This window comes from Piliocolobus tephrosceles, chromosome 2, assembly GCF_002776525.5.
Source record: "Piliocolobus tephrosceles isolate RC106 chromosome 2, ASM277652v3, whole genome shotgun sequence".
In the NCBI taxonomy this organism is placed as follows: domain Eukaryota; kingdom Metazoa; phylum Chordata; class Mammalia; order Primates; family Cercopithecidae; genus Piliocolobus; species Piliocolobus tephrosceles.
The window spans coordinates 178,928,087-178,940,890 of NC_045435.1; positions in this window are offsets into that span (position 1 = coordinate 178,928,087).

Sequence of the window (12,804 nt, forward strand, 5' to 3'; positions counted from 1 at the left end):
TTTTTTTTTTTTTGTATTTTTAGTAGAGACTGGGTTTCACTGTGTTAACCAGGATGGTCTTGATCTCCTGACCTTGTGATCCACCTGCCTCAGCCTCCCAAAGTGCTGGGATTACAGGCTTGAGCCACTGTGCCCGGCTACCTCTTTCTTTTGTAAATTGCCCAGTCTCGGGTATGTCTTTATAAGCAGCGTGATAATACACTAATATGGTAAATCAGTACCAGTAGAGTGGGGTGTTGCTGAATAGATACCCAAAAATGTGGAAATGACTTTGGACCTGGGTAACAGGCAGAGGTTGGAACAGTTTGGAGGACTCAGAAGACAGGAAAACGTGAGAACGTTTGGAACTCCCTAGAGACTTGTTGAATGACTTTGACCAAAATGCTGATAATGATATGGACAATGAAATCCAGGCTGAGGTGGTCTCAGATGGAGATGAGGAAGTTTTGGGAACTGGAGCAAAGGTGACTCTTGTTATGTTTTACCAAAGAGACTGACAGTGCTTTGCCTCTGCCCTAGAGATTTGTGGAACTGTATTTTCTTTTTTATTTTTTTACTTTTTTGAGACGGAATCTGGCTCTGTTGCCCAGGCTGGAGTGAAGTGGCAGGATCTCAGCTCACTGCAAGCTCCACCTCCCGGGTTCACGCCATTCTCCTGCCTCAGCCTCTGGAGTAGCTGGGACTACAGGCGCCTGCCACCATGCCCGGCTAATTTTTTGTATTTTTAGTAGAGATGGGGTTTCACCGTGTTAGCCAGGATGGTCTTGATCTCCTGACCTCGTGATCTGCCTGCCTCGGCCTCCCAAAGTGCTGGGATTACAGGCGTGAGCCATCACACCCGACTGAGATTTGTGGAACTTTAAACTTGAGATAGATGGTTGAAGGTACTGGCAGAAGAAATTTCTAAGCAGCAAGGCATTCAAGAAGTGACTTGGGTGCTGTTAAGGCATTCAGTTTTATAAGCGAAGCAGAGCATAAAAGTTCAGAAAATTTGCAGCCTGACAATGCGATAGAAAAGAAAGCCCCATATTCTGGGAAGAAACTCAAGGCTGCAGAAATTTGCATAAGTAACGAGGAGCCAAATGTTAATCCCCAAGACAATGGAGAAAATGTCTCCAGGGCATGTCAGAGGTCTTCATGGCAGTCCCTCCCATCACAGGCCCAGAGGCCTAGGAGGAAAGGATGGTTTTGTGGGCTGGGCCTAAGGTCCCTGTGCTGTGCACAGCCTAGGGACTTGGTGCCCTGTGTCCCAGCCATTCCAGCTGTGGCTGAAAGGGGCCAATGTAGATCTCGGACCATGGCTTTAGAGAGTGCAAGCCCCACCCTTGGCAGCTTCCAAGTGGTGGTGAGTGCACAGAAGTCAAGAATTGGGGTTTGGGAACCTCTGCCTAGATTTCAGAAAATGTATGGCAATGCCTGGATGTCCAGGCAGAAGTTTGCTGCAGGGGTGGGCCTCTCATGGAGAACCTCTGCTAGGGCAGTGCAGAAGGGAAATGTGGGGTCAGAGCCCCCACACAGAATCCCTACTGGGGCATCACCTAGTGGAGCTGTGAAAAGAGGGCCACCAGACGCCAGGGTCCTTCAGACTCCAGAATGGTAGATTCACTGACAGCTTGCACCGTGCGCCTGGAAAAGCCACAGACACTCAACGCCAGCCCATGAAAGCAGCTGGGAGGTAGGCTGTATCCCACAGAGTCACAGGGGCAGAGCTGCCCAAGACCATGGGAGCCCACATCTTGCATCACCATGACCTCGATGTGAGACATGGTGACAAGGGAGATCATTTTGGAGACTGAAGATTTGACCGCCCCACTGGATTTTGGACTTGCATGGGAACTGTAGCCCCCTTGTTTTGCCCAATTTCTCACATTTGGATTGGCTGTATTTACCCAATGCCTGTACCCTGACTGTATCTAGGAAGTAACTAACCTGCTTTTGATTTTACAAGCTCATAGGTGGAAGGGACTTGCCTTGTCTCGGATGAGACTTTGGACTGTGGATTTTTGAGTTAATGCTGAAATGAGTTAAGATTTGGGGGACTATTGGGAAGGCATGATTAGTTTTGAAATGTGAGGACATGAGATTTGGGAGGGGCCAGGGGCAGGATGATATGATTGGCTGTGTCCCCACCGAAATCTCATCTTGAATTACCATGTGTTGTGGGAAGCACCTGGTGGGACATAATTGAATCATATGGGCAAGTCTTTCCTGTGCTGTTCTCATGACAGTGAATAAGTCTCATGAGATCTGATGGTTTTAAAAAGAAGAGTTCCCATGCACAAGGTCTCTCTCTTTGCCTGCTGCCATTCATGTAAGACTTGACTTGCTCCTCCTTGCTTTCCATCATGATTGTTAGACTTCCCCAGCCATGTGGAATTGTAAGTCCAATTAAACCTCTTTCTTTTGTAAATTGCTCTATCTCAGGTATGTCTTTATCAGCAGCATGAAAACAGATTAATATAGGTCCCATTTATTTATTTTTGGTTTTGTTGAATTTGCTTTTGGGGTGTTAGTCATGAATTCTTTGCCTTGGCCAATCTCCAGAAAAGTTTTCCAATGTTATATTCTGGAATTTTTATGGTTTCAGGTCTTTATACATCTTGAGTTGATTTTTGTATAAAGTAAGAGATGGAGATCCAGTTTCACTCTTTTATGTGTGGCTTTTCAGTTTTCCCAGCACCATTATTTATTTATTTATTTATTTATTTATTTTTTGAGACGGAGTCTGGCTCTGTCCGCCAGGCTGGAGTGCGGTGGCCGGATCTCAGCTCACTGCAAGCTCCGCCTCCCGGGTTCCCGCCATTCTCCTGCCTCAGCCTCCCGAGTAGCTGGGACTACAGGCGCCCGCCACGGCGCCCGGCTAACTTTTTTTTGTATTTTTAGTAGAGACAGGGTTTCACCGTGGCCTCGATCTCCTGACCTTGTGATCCGCCCGCCTCGGCCTCCCAAAGTGCTGGGATTACAGGCATGAGCCACCACGCCCGGCCTATTTATTTATTTATTTATTTATTTTATTTATTTATTTTTTTTGAGATGGAGTCTTGCTCTGTCACCCAGGCTAGAGTGCAGTGGTGCGATCTTGATTCACTGCAACCTCTGCCTCCCGGGTTCAAGCAATTCTCCTGCCTCAGCCTCCCAAGTAGCTGGGATTACAGGTGCCCACCACCATACCTGGCTAATATTTGTATTTTTAGTACAGATAAGGTTTCTCCATGTTGGCTAGGCTGGTCTCAAACTCCTGACCTTGTGACCTGCCCACCTCGGCCTGTAATCAAAGTGCTGGGATTACAGGCATGAGCCACCATGCTTGGCCTTTCAGTACCATTTATTGAATAGGGTATCCTTTCTCCAATTTATGTTTTTGTATGGTTTGTTGAAGATCAGTTGGCTGTAAATATTTGGTTTTATATCTGGGTTGTCTATTCTATTCCATTGGTCTAAATGCCTATTTTTATACTAGTATCATGCTGTTTTGGTAACTGTAGCCTTGTAGTATAATTTAAAGTGCAGTAATGTGATGCCTCCACATTTGTTCTTTTTGCTTAGGATTGCTTTGGCTATGCAGGCTCTTCTTTGGTTTCATGTGAACTTTAGGATTTCTTTTCTAGTTCTGTGAGAAATGATAATGGTATTTTGTTAGGAATATCATAAAATCTATAGTTTGCTTTGGGCAGTATGGTCATTTTCACAATATTACCTTCCCATCCATGAGCATGGTATAGGTTTCCATTTTTTTGTGTCATCTATGATTTCTTTCAGCAGTGTTTTGTGGTTTTCCTTGTAGATATCTTTCACCTTCCTTGGTTAAGTACATTCCTAGATTTTTTTTTTTTTTTTTTTTTTTTTTGCAGTTGTTATAAAGGGGATTGAATTCTTGTAGTTTTTAGTAGAGACGGGGTTTCACCGTGTTAGCCAGGATGGCCTCGATCTCCTGACCTCGTGATCCGCCCGTCTCGGCCTCCTAAAGTGCTGGGATTACAGGCTTGAGCCACCGTGCCCGGCCGGGATTGAATTCTTGATTTGATTCTCAGTTTGGTCATCATTGGTGTACAGCAGTGCTACTGATTTGTGTACACTGATTGTGTAAACTGAGACTTTATTGAATTTATTAGATCTAGGAGCCTTTTGGATAAGTCTTTAGGGATTTCTAGGTATATAGTCCTATCATCATCAAGCAATCCTCCCACCTCAGCCTCCCAAAAACAATCCTCCTATTTCGACCTCCCAAAGTGTTGAGATTATAGGTGTTAGCCACTGCACCTAGTCTATTTTTAAATTTTTTTTTTTTTGAGATGGAGTCTCGCTCTGTCGCCCAGGCTGGAGTGCAGTGGCACAATCTCAGCTCACTGCAAGCTCCACCTCCCGGGTTTACACCATTCTCCTGCCTCAGCCTCCCGAGTAGCTGGGACTACAGGCGCCCACCACCTCGCCCGGCTAGTTTTTTGTATTTTTTAAGTAGAGACGGGGTTTCACCCTGTTAGCCAGGATGGTCTCGATCTCCTGACCTCGTGATCCACCCGTCTCAGCCTCCCAAAGTGCTGGGATTACAGGCTTGAGCCACCATGCCTGGCACCGATTTTTAATTTTTAAATTTTTTTCTCAAATATTTTCCATTCTTTCTTGGTTGAATTTGAGGATGCAGAACCTGCAGCTATGATGTCCTGACTGTACTGAAATATGATGGTTGCTTCAAGGAAAAGTTATTGGGGCCTGGTAGAGTGGCTCATGCCTGTAATCTCACCACTTTGGGAGGACAAAGGTGGGAGGATTGCTTGAGGCCAGGAGATTCAGACCAGCCTGGGCAACTTAGTGAGACCCTATGTCTACAAAAAGTAAAAGAAATTAGCTGTGCATGGTGGCTCGTGCCTGTAGTCCCAGCTACTTGGGAGTCAAAGGTGGGAGAATTGCTTGAGCCTGGGAGGTCAAGGCTGCAATAAGCCATGAAAGAAAGCACCAGTGCATTCCAGCCTGGGTGACAGAGCAAGACTCTGGAAAAAAAAAAAAAAAAGGAAGGAAGGAAGGAATGAAGGAAGGAAGAAAGGGAGAAAGAAAAAGTTCTTGGATAGGCTGGGTGTGGTGGCTCATGCCTGTAATCCCAGCACTTTGGGAGGCCGAGGTGGGCAGATCACAAGGTCAAGAGTTCGAGACCAGCCAGACCAACATAATGAAACCCCGTCACTACTAAAAATACAAAAATTAGCTGGGCGTAGTGGTGCGCATCTGTAATCCCAGACTACTTGGGAGGCTGGAGTAGGAGAATCGCTCGAACTCGGGAGGCGGAGGTTGCAGTGAGCGGAGATCGCACCACTGCATTCCAGCCTGGGCGACAGGGTGAGACTCCGTCTCAGAAAAAAAAAAAGAAAAGAAAGAAAAAGTTCTTGGATAATTTAAGTTGTGAGCTGAAGTAGCATTTATTTCGTGGAATTCTTTTATATAGTTAAAAATATTTTCTGAAATGAAATGCTGTCTGTGAGTTTTAAAGGCAAAACTGTAAATTTATCATGAAATCAATTTTCTAAATAATGGTCAATGTAAATTGGAAAATGCTGCTGTACCTGCTGCCATCTGCTGGCAAGTTTCATTTCCATAAAACAGCAATTTTCAAAGTGTGCTCTATGGATCCTGTGGGGAATGGGGGGAAAGAGGTCCCTGAGATCCCTTCCAGAGTATCCATGATCTCAAAACTGTATTCCTGATAATACTATAACTTTATCTTTTTCACTCTGTTGATATTGGCTCTGATGGTGGGCAAAACCATTGGGGATCTTTGGACAAATTAAGGCGCAACCACCAAACTGAACTGAAAAATGTACTTTCTTCGTTGCTGTGCACTCCCAGAACCAGTTTCATTTCATAATGTCCTTGCAGGGCCAGGCGCGGTGGCTCACACCTATAATACCAGCACTTTGGGAGGCTGAGGCGGGAGGATCACTTGAGACCAGGAGTTCAATACCAGTCTGGTCAACCTAGCAAGACCCCATCTCTATAAAAAATAAATTAAAAAAATTAGCTGGGTGTGGTGGCATGCACCCATAGTCCTTAGCTCTTTGGGAGGTTGAGGCAGGAGGATCGTTTGAGCCCAGGAGTTCAAGGTTACTTTGAGCTATGATTGTGCCACTGCACTTCAGCCTGGGTGACACAGCAAGACTTTGTCTGTAATAATAATAAAGATAACAGGTTGGGCACAGTGGCTCACGCCTGTAATCCCAGCACTTTGGGAGGCCAAGGTGGGTGGATCACGAGGTCAGGAGATCGAGACCATCCTGGCTAACATGGTGAAACACCGTCTTTACCAAAAAATACAAAACATTAGCCAGGCGTGGTGGCGGGTGCCTGTAGTCCCAGCTACTCAGGAGGCTGAGGCAGGAGAATGGCATGAACCTAGGAGGCGGAGCTTGCAGTGAGCTGCGATCATGCCACTGCCCTCCAGTGACAGAGCAAGACTCCACCTCAAAAAAAAAAAAAAAAACTCATAATAATGATGATAATAATAATCTATTTGATAAAGTAGGAAAAAGCAATTTTGTTATCTCTACCCTTGAATTCACATGGAACTCCATTTTGCTTGAAAGAATGACAAACCATATATGATTTTTTTTTTTTTTTTAATAGGGTCTGGCTCTGTCACCCAGGCTGGAGCGCAGTGGTGGGATCCTGGCTTACTGCAACCTCTGCCTCCAGGGCTCAAGTGATCCTCCTTCTTCAGTCTCCTGAGTAGCTGGGACTACAGGTATGCACCACGACGCCTGGCTAATTTTTGTATTTTTTGTAGAGATGGAGTTTTCCCATGTTGCCCAGGCTGGCCTTGAACTCCTGGGCTCAAGCAATCCACCTGCCTTGGCCTCTCAAAGTGCTGGGATTACAGGCATGAGCCACTGCACCAGGCCCCTTTATGATTCTTTAAACAAGGTATTTGGTAGATATTTTATTGAAAATAAATAAAATAAGCTTGTCATTTCAAGTGAGACAACTGATAATGTTTGTCACCAATGATAAAATTTGAGTTTTCAAGCAAAAATTATAATCTAAGAAAATTTGTATTTGTTACCATGAATATGACAACTTGCCAGGAAGAATTTTCTGATGAGATCAGTGTGACATTCCTGAATCCCATATGCTAGGCAGAATAATGGCCCCCAAGGATGTCCATGTTCTAATCCCCAGAACCAGTGAATGTGTTTCTCTACATTCCAAAGGAACCTGGGCTAGATGTAATAATAAGCGTCCTTGTTAAAAAAAGGCATGAGTTAAGAGAGGAGAGAAGATGCTACACTGCTGGCTTTAAAGATAGAGGAAGAGGCCATGAACCAAGGAATCTAGGTGGCCACTGGAAGCGGGAAAAGACAAGGAAACAGATTCTTCCCTAGAACCTCTAGAAGGAACCAGCTCTACTAACACCCAGAGAAACTGATTTCTGATTTTTGCCTGCCAGACTGTAAGGTGGTAAATTCACGTTTTTGTTTTTTTTTTTTTGTTTTTTGTTTTTTTTTGAGACAGAGTCTGGCTCTGTTGCCCAGGCTGGAGTGCAGTGGCCGGATCTCAGCTCACTGCAAGCTCCGCCTCCCGGGTTTACACCATTCTCCTGCCTCAGCCTCCGGAGTAGCTGGGACTACAGGCGCCCGCCACCTCACCCGGCTAGTTTTTTTTGTATTTTTAGTAGAGACGGGGTTTCACCATGTTAGCCAGGATGGTCTCGATCTGCTGACCTCGTGATCCACCCGTCTCGGCCTCCCAAAGTGCTGGGATTACAGGCTTGAGCCACCGCGCCTGGCCTAAATTCACGTTTTTTAAGCCGCTGAATTTCGTAGTGGTAGTTTGTTACAACAGTAACAAAAAACTCTTACACTGAGATTTTGATATTGCATAATGAAATGTGAACAGTTTCACATTTTTCTTAAATCTCACAATTCAACTTGACTGAACCTTCACCAAATTGATCCCACTTCTCAATTATATGCAAGAAGGATCATTTACCAGCACTCAGTAATTAATGACATATCTCTTTTCCTTTTTAAGTAAACCAGGGGACTCAAAGAAATACATCTTGGAATTTTTTTTTTTTTTTTGAGACAGAGTCTTGCTCTGTCGCCCAGGCTGGAGTGCAGTGGCCGGATCTCAGCTCACTGCAAGCTCCGCCTCCCGGGTTCATGCCATTCTCCTGCCTCAACCTCCCGAGTAGCTGGGACTACAGTTGCCCGCCACCTCGTCTGGCTAGTTTTTTGTATTTTTTAGTAGAGACAGGGTTTCACCGTGTTAGCCAGGATGGTCTCGATCTCCTGAACTCCTGATCCACCTGTCTCGGCCTCCCAAAGTGCTGAGATTACAGGCTTGAGCCACCGCGCCTGGCCACATCTTGGAATTTTTAACCATGTGTTCATGTCTCATACAGGAAATGAGCCTGGGTCCTAAAACGATGATAGATGACGGGTTTTATAATTGAGACATACTGTTGTGCCATGGATGTATTTTATTACATGAACTGATTACATCCGCTTGTTGTGTGTTGTAAATATTGTTCACATAAGTGATTTTGGTTCTCAAAGGTATGTGTATACTTAGGCACACACTTAGAAACACACTGTGGTTTGATAAGATGTTCCTGTTATCATTTTCGTGATATTTTGTTATATAAAGTTATAAATATTTTCAGAGAAAGAAGAAGTTATTTTGTTTAAGTACCATTAATATTACATGAAAAAAATTATATATATATATATTTTGAGATGGAGTCTTGCTCTGTTGCCTAGGCTGGAGTGCAATGGCACCATCTCGGTTCACTGCAACCTCTGCCTCCCGGGTTCAAGTGATTCTCCTGCCTTAGCCTCCCAAGTAGCTGGGATTACAGTCATGTGCCACCATGACTGGCTAATTTTTTTATTTTTAGTAGAGATGAGGTTTTACCATGTTGGCCAGGCTAGTCTCCAGCTCCTGACCTCAGGTGATCCACCCACCTTGGCCTCCCAAAGTGCTGGGATTACAAGCATGAGCCACTGCGCCTGGCCTTTGAAAATGTTTTCAATCAAAATAAATTAAGTTTCAACCAGGCACATGGCTCATTCCTGTAATTCCAGAACTTTGGAAGGCCGAGGCGGGAAGATTACTTGAGCCCAGGAAGTTTGAGTTTGCAGCGAGTACAGTGCACTGTACTCCAGCCTGGGTGACAGAGATACTGTCTCTCTAAAAAAGCTTTTTAAAAACTAAGTTTCGCATTAAGTATCACTTATCTTGGAATGTTCTTTGGAATGTCCAAATGCAGTGAGAGAACCACAGTGACCATGTTCAGCCATTCATATTTCATTTCTCTCTCCACACTGACATCTGGCACTTCAGAAGGCTCAGTACTTCCCAGCCCTTAACCCTGCGGTGCTAATATTTAAGCAGGGTCAGTGGCTGAGTGTTGACGTGGGAGTGTCCAAGAAATGACAGGGGCTAAAGGAGACTGAGGGAGAGGGATGAGTGGAGGAAAAGGATATCTACTCCCAAGGGATGGGAGAGACAGTATTTGACAGTATTTGACACCCGAGGACTCTGAGGAAGGAGTAACCCTAAGGGGCTGGCCCTGGGTGTCTTCTGCTGTTTCTGAACAGGTTCACTTTTCTCTGTTGAAAGCTTGGGTTTTGCAGTTCATGGCGCCACTACTTGGCTCAACATGTTGCTATTATTTTCTTTTTCTTTCTTTTTTTTTTCTTTTTTGAGACAGGGTCTCACTCTGTCACACAGGCTGGAGTGCAGTGGCACAATCTTGGCTCACTGCAACCTCCGCCTCCTGAGTCCAAGCGATTCTTATACCTCAGCCTCCTGAGAAGCTAGGACTACAGGCATGCCACCACGCCCAGCTAATTTTTTGTACTTTTAGTAGAGATGGGATTTCACCATGTTGGCCAGGCTGGTCTCACGCTCCTGATCTCAAATGATCCGGCCGCCTCGGCCTCCCAAAGTGCTGGGATTACAGGCATCTATTTCTATGGCCCAATTTAGCTACCCACCACAACGTTGATGAGTGATATTTTATTTTTTTTCACTTATAAGTGTTTTCTGTTTTCCATTGTATCTTCTTTGACATTTGGGTCACATGAAAAAGAAAATGTCTTGTCTAATTTCCGAATGTATAGGAATTTTTACTTATCTTTAAAAGAATTGACTAGTAATTTAGTTGTTTGCAGCCTTCTATTTCCTTACCAAAGGTTTGTCTGTTTATTCGGATCTCCTTTGTAATATAGTTGTTGTTGGTTTTTAAATGCTGTCTTGACCCAGTTTTAAGGTGCTGGCTAGAGGCCAGTCAGTTCCCCTTTTTGAACAGCTAAGTTCACACCCCAATCACTTCCCTTGTCAGGCCCTCATTCTCAGGGGCCACTGTGCATTAGCTCTAATTGCCCTGAGGCCAGGTACCAGGCACTAGGGACAGCCCCATTGCTCTGAACACACAAAATTATTCAGAATAGCCAATGGACAGAAAGCCCTTGAAACCCAAGTAACCTCACAAGATGAACTGCCCCTACAGCTCTGGCTCATTGTTACCTTTGTCCCTGTTACTCCTGGTGTGGCCCTGCCTGGCAGCCTTCTCTCATTTTGAGCTGTAAATAACAGGTTTGAAGGCTTAATCACCGTAGCTCTGCAGCTGAGTCCTGTGGCGCTCCTTTTGAAGGCACAATTTCAGATATGCTGGTCCCTGTGGGTTGGTATCGTGCCAAGAGCCTGGGCAATGTACCTTGATGTCTTTGACCCTGAAATAAGGCTTGGTGCACCAGGGGGCGCTGTAGTCTCATGTTCCAGCTTTCCTTCGTGTTGGAAGCATGCGCTGTACTGTGTACCACCCTGGTTTGGGGTAGGCTTTGCAGTCTTTTTTGTTAGCCTGCTCCTCTCTGCTTAGGTTTCAGAAGCTAAGCCTAATGGGAACATGTGTCCATGAAAATGTAGCCCTGAGAGTGTCGCTGACTGGCTGGGTTGCCTTGAGCATACCACCTCCCCTCTCTGTGTTCCTACTTCTCCATCTATGAAATGAATTAGGCATTAATTAAAAAATGATTCTGGCTGGGCGCGGTGGCTCAAGGCTGTAACCTCAGCACTTTGGGAGGCCAATGCAGTTAGATCACCTGAGGTCAGGATTTTGAGACCAGCCTGACCAAAATGGTGAAACCCCATCTCTACTAAAAATACAAATTGGCCGGGCGAGGTGGCCGGCGCCTGTAATCCTAGCTACTCGGGAGGCTGAGGCAGGAGAATCCCTTGAACTGGGGAAGCAGACATTGCAGTGAGCCGAGATTGCGCCGCTGCACTCCAGCCTGGGCAACAAGAGCGAAACTCTGCCTCAGGGGGGAAAAAAAGATTCTTTTTTGGGGGCTGAGGTCGTTTTTTTTTTTGGATGTTTAATTTTGAAACCCTTACTGAAGGGACACCTACTTAGTGTTTCTCCAGGACAGTAATGTTGTTACTTTGCCAACCTGAAGACTGACTATCTCCGGGGCGTAAGCTCTGCAACTTGGAAACCTGAAACCTGCTTTTTACCTGAACCCTGACTTGGAAATTGAATGTGGCCCAAAAAGTCTAAATCCAAATATTTCCTGGGATCCCAGCAATGGCCAAGGGCACGCTCTGGGCTCGGCTATTTCAAGAGAGGAAGCTATTCCTGTGTATCGTATTTATCCTACTAATTTCTTGTTTTTTCCTTTTTTTTTTTTTTTTTCTTTTTGAGACGGAGTCTCGCTCTGTCACCCAGGCTGGAGTGCAGTAGGCCGGACCTCAGCTCACTGCAAGCTCCGCCTCCCGGGTTCACGCGATTCTCCTGCCTCAGCCTCCCGAGTAGCTGGGACTACAGGTGCCCGCCACCTCGCCCGGCTAGTTTTTTGTATTTTTAGTACAGACGGGGTTTCACCGTGTTAGCCAGGATGGTCTCGATCTCCTGACCTCGTGATCCGCCTGTCTCGGCCTCCCAAAGTGCTGGGATTACAGGTTTGAGCCACCGCGCCCAGCCTAATTTTTTTCATATTTTTAGTAGAGATGGGGTTTCACCTGTGTTGGCCAGGATGATCTCGATCTCCTAACCTCGTGATCTGCCCACCTTGGTCTCCTAAAGTGCTGGGATTACAGGCATGAGCCACCACACCTGGCCTATCCTACTAATTTCTAATCACTGCTAGTGCGTTGTTGAACACCAGTATGTACCAGACACTATGCTAAATGCTTTACAAACATCAGCTCATTTAATTCCCTCACAATCCTCAAGTATTATCATCCCTTTTTACAGGTAAGAAAATTTAGGTTTACACAGCTAGTGAGTGGTGGTACTGAGATCCAAACTCAGACTCAAAGCAAGTCCACTCAACCAATGAGGCCACTAGAGCTCATACTCTGCCTCACTCATGGGACCAGGATGTGTGTCACATGGCCAGGTCCAGTCAAGGAAGGACTGACTGGCTCTCCAGGGATCATCTATAGACCCACACGGATCAATGCTCATTTGTGATGATTTGGACCTCTAGATAGCATATGTTCTAGAACCTTAACATTGCCCCCACCCAGGCCAGAGCTCATGGAGATGTAGGCAGTGTGCTCAGATGAACTTGCCCAGGCCCCTGCCGAGGCACGTGCTTTCCTGCCCTTCACACTTTGTCCCCGGCCAGCTTTCTAACCTGTATCTCAAAGTCTATAATTTAATGGCAGAATCTTCTTCAGGCCCCATGTTTCTGGAAATACGTTCATTTTATAAATTGCTTTATATAATGGGCATAGATTAGCTAATCAAATACTCATGGGACACTTTTATTGCAAATCCTCCTTCCAGAGGCTCAACATGATATCAGCATT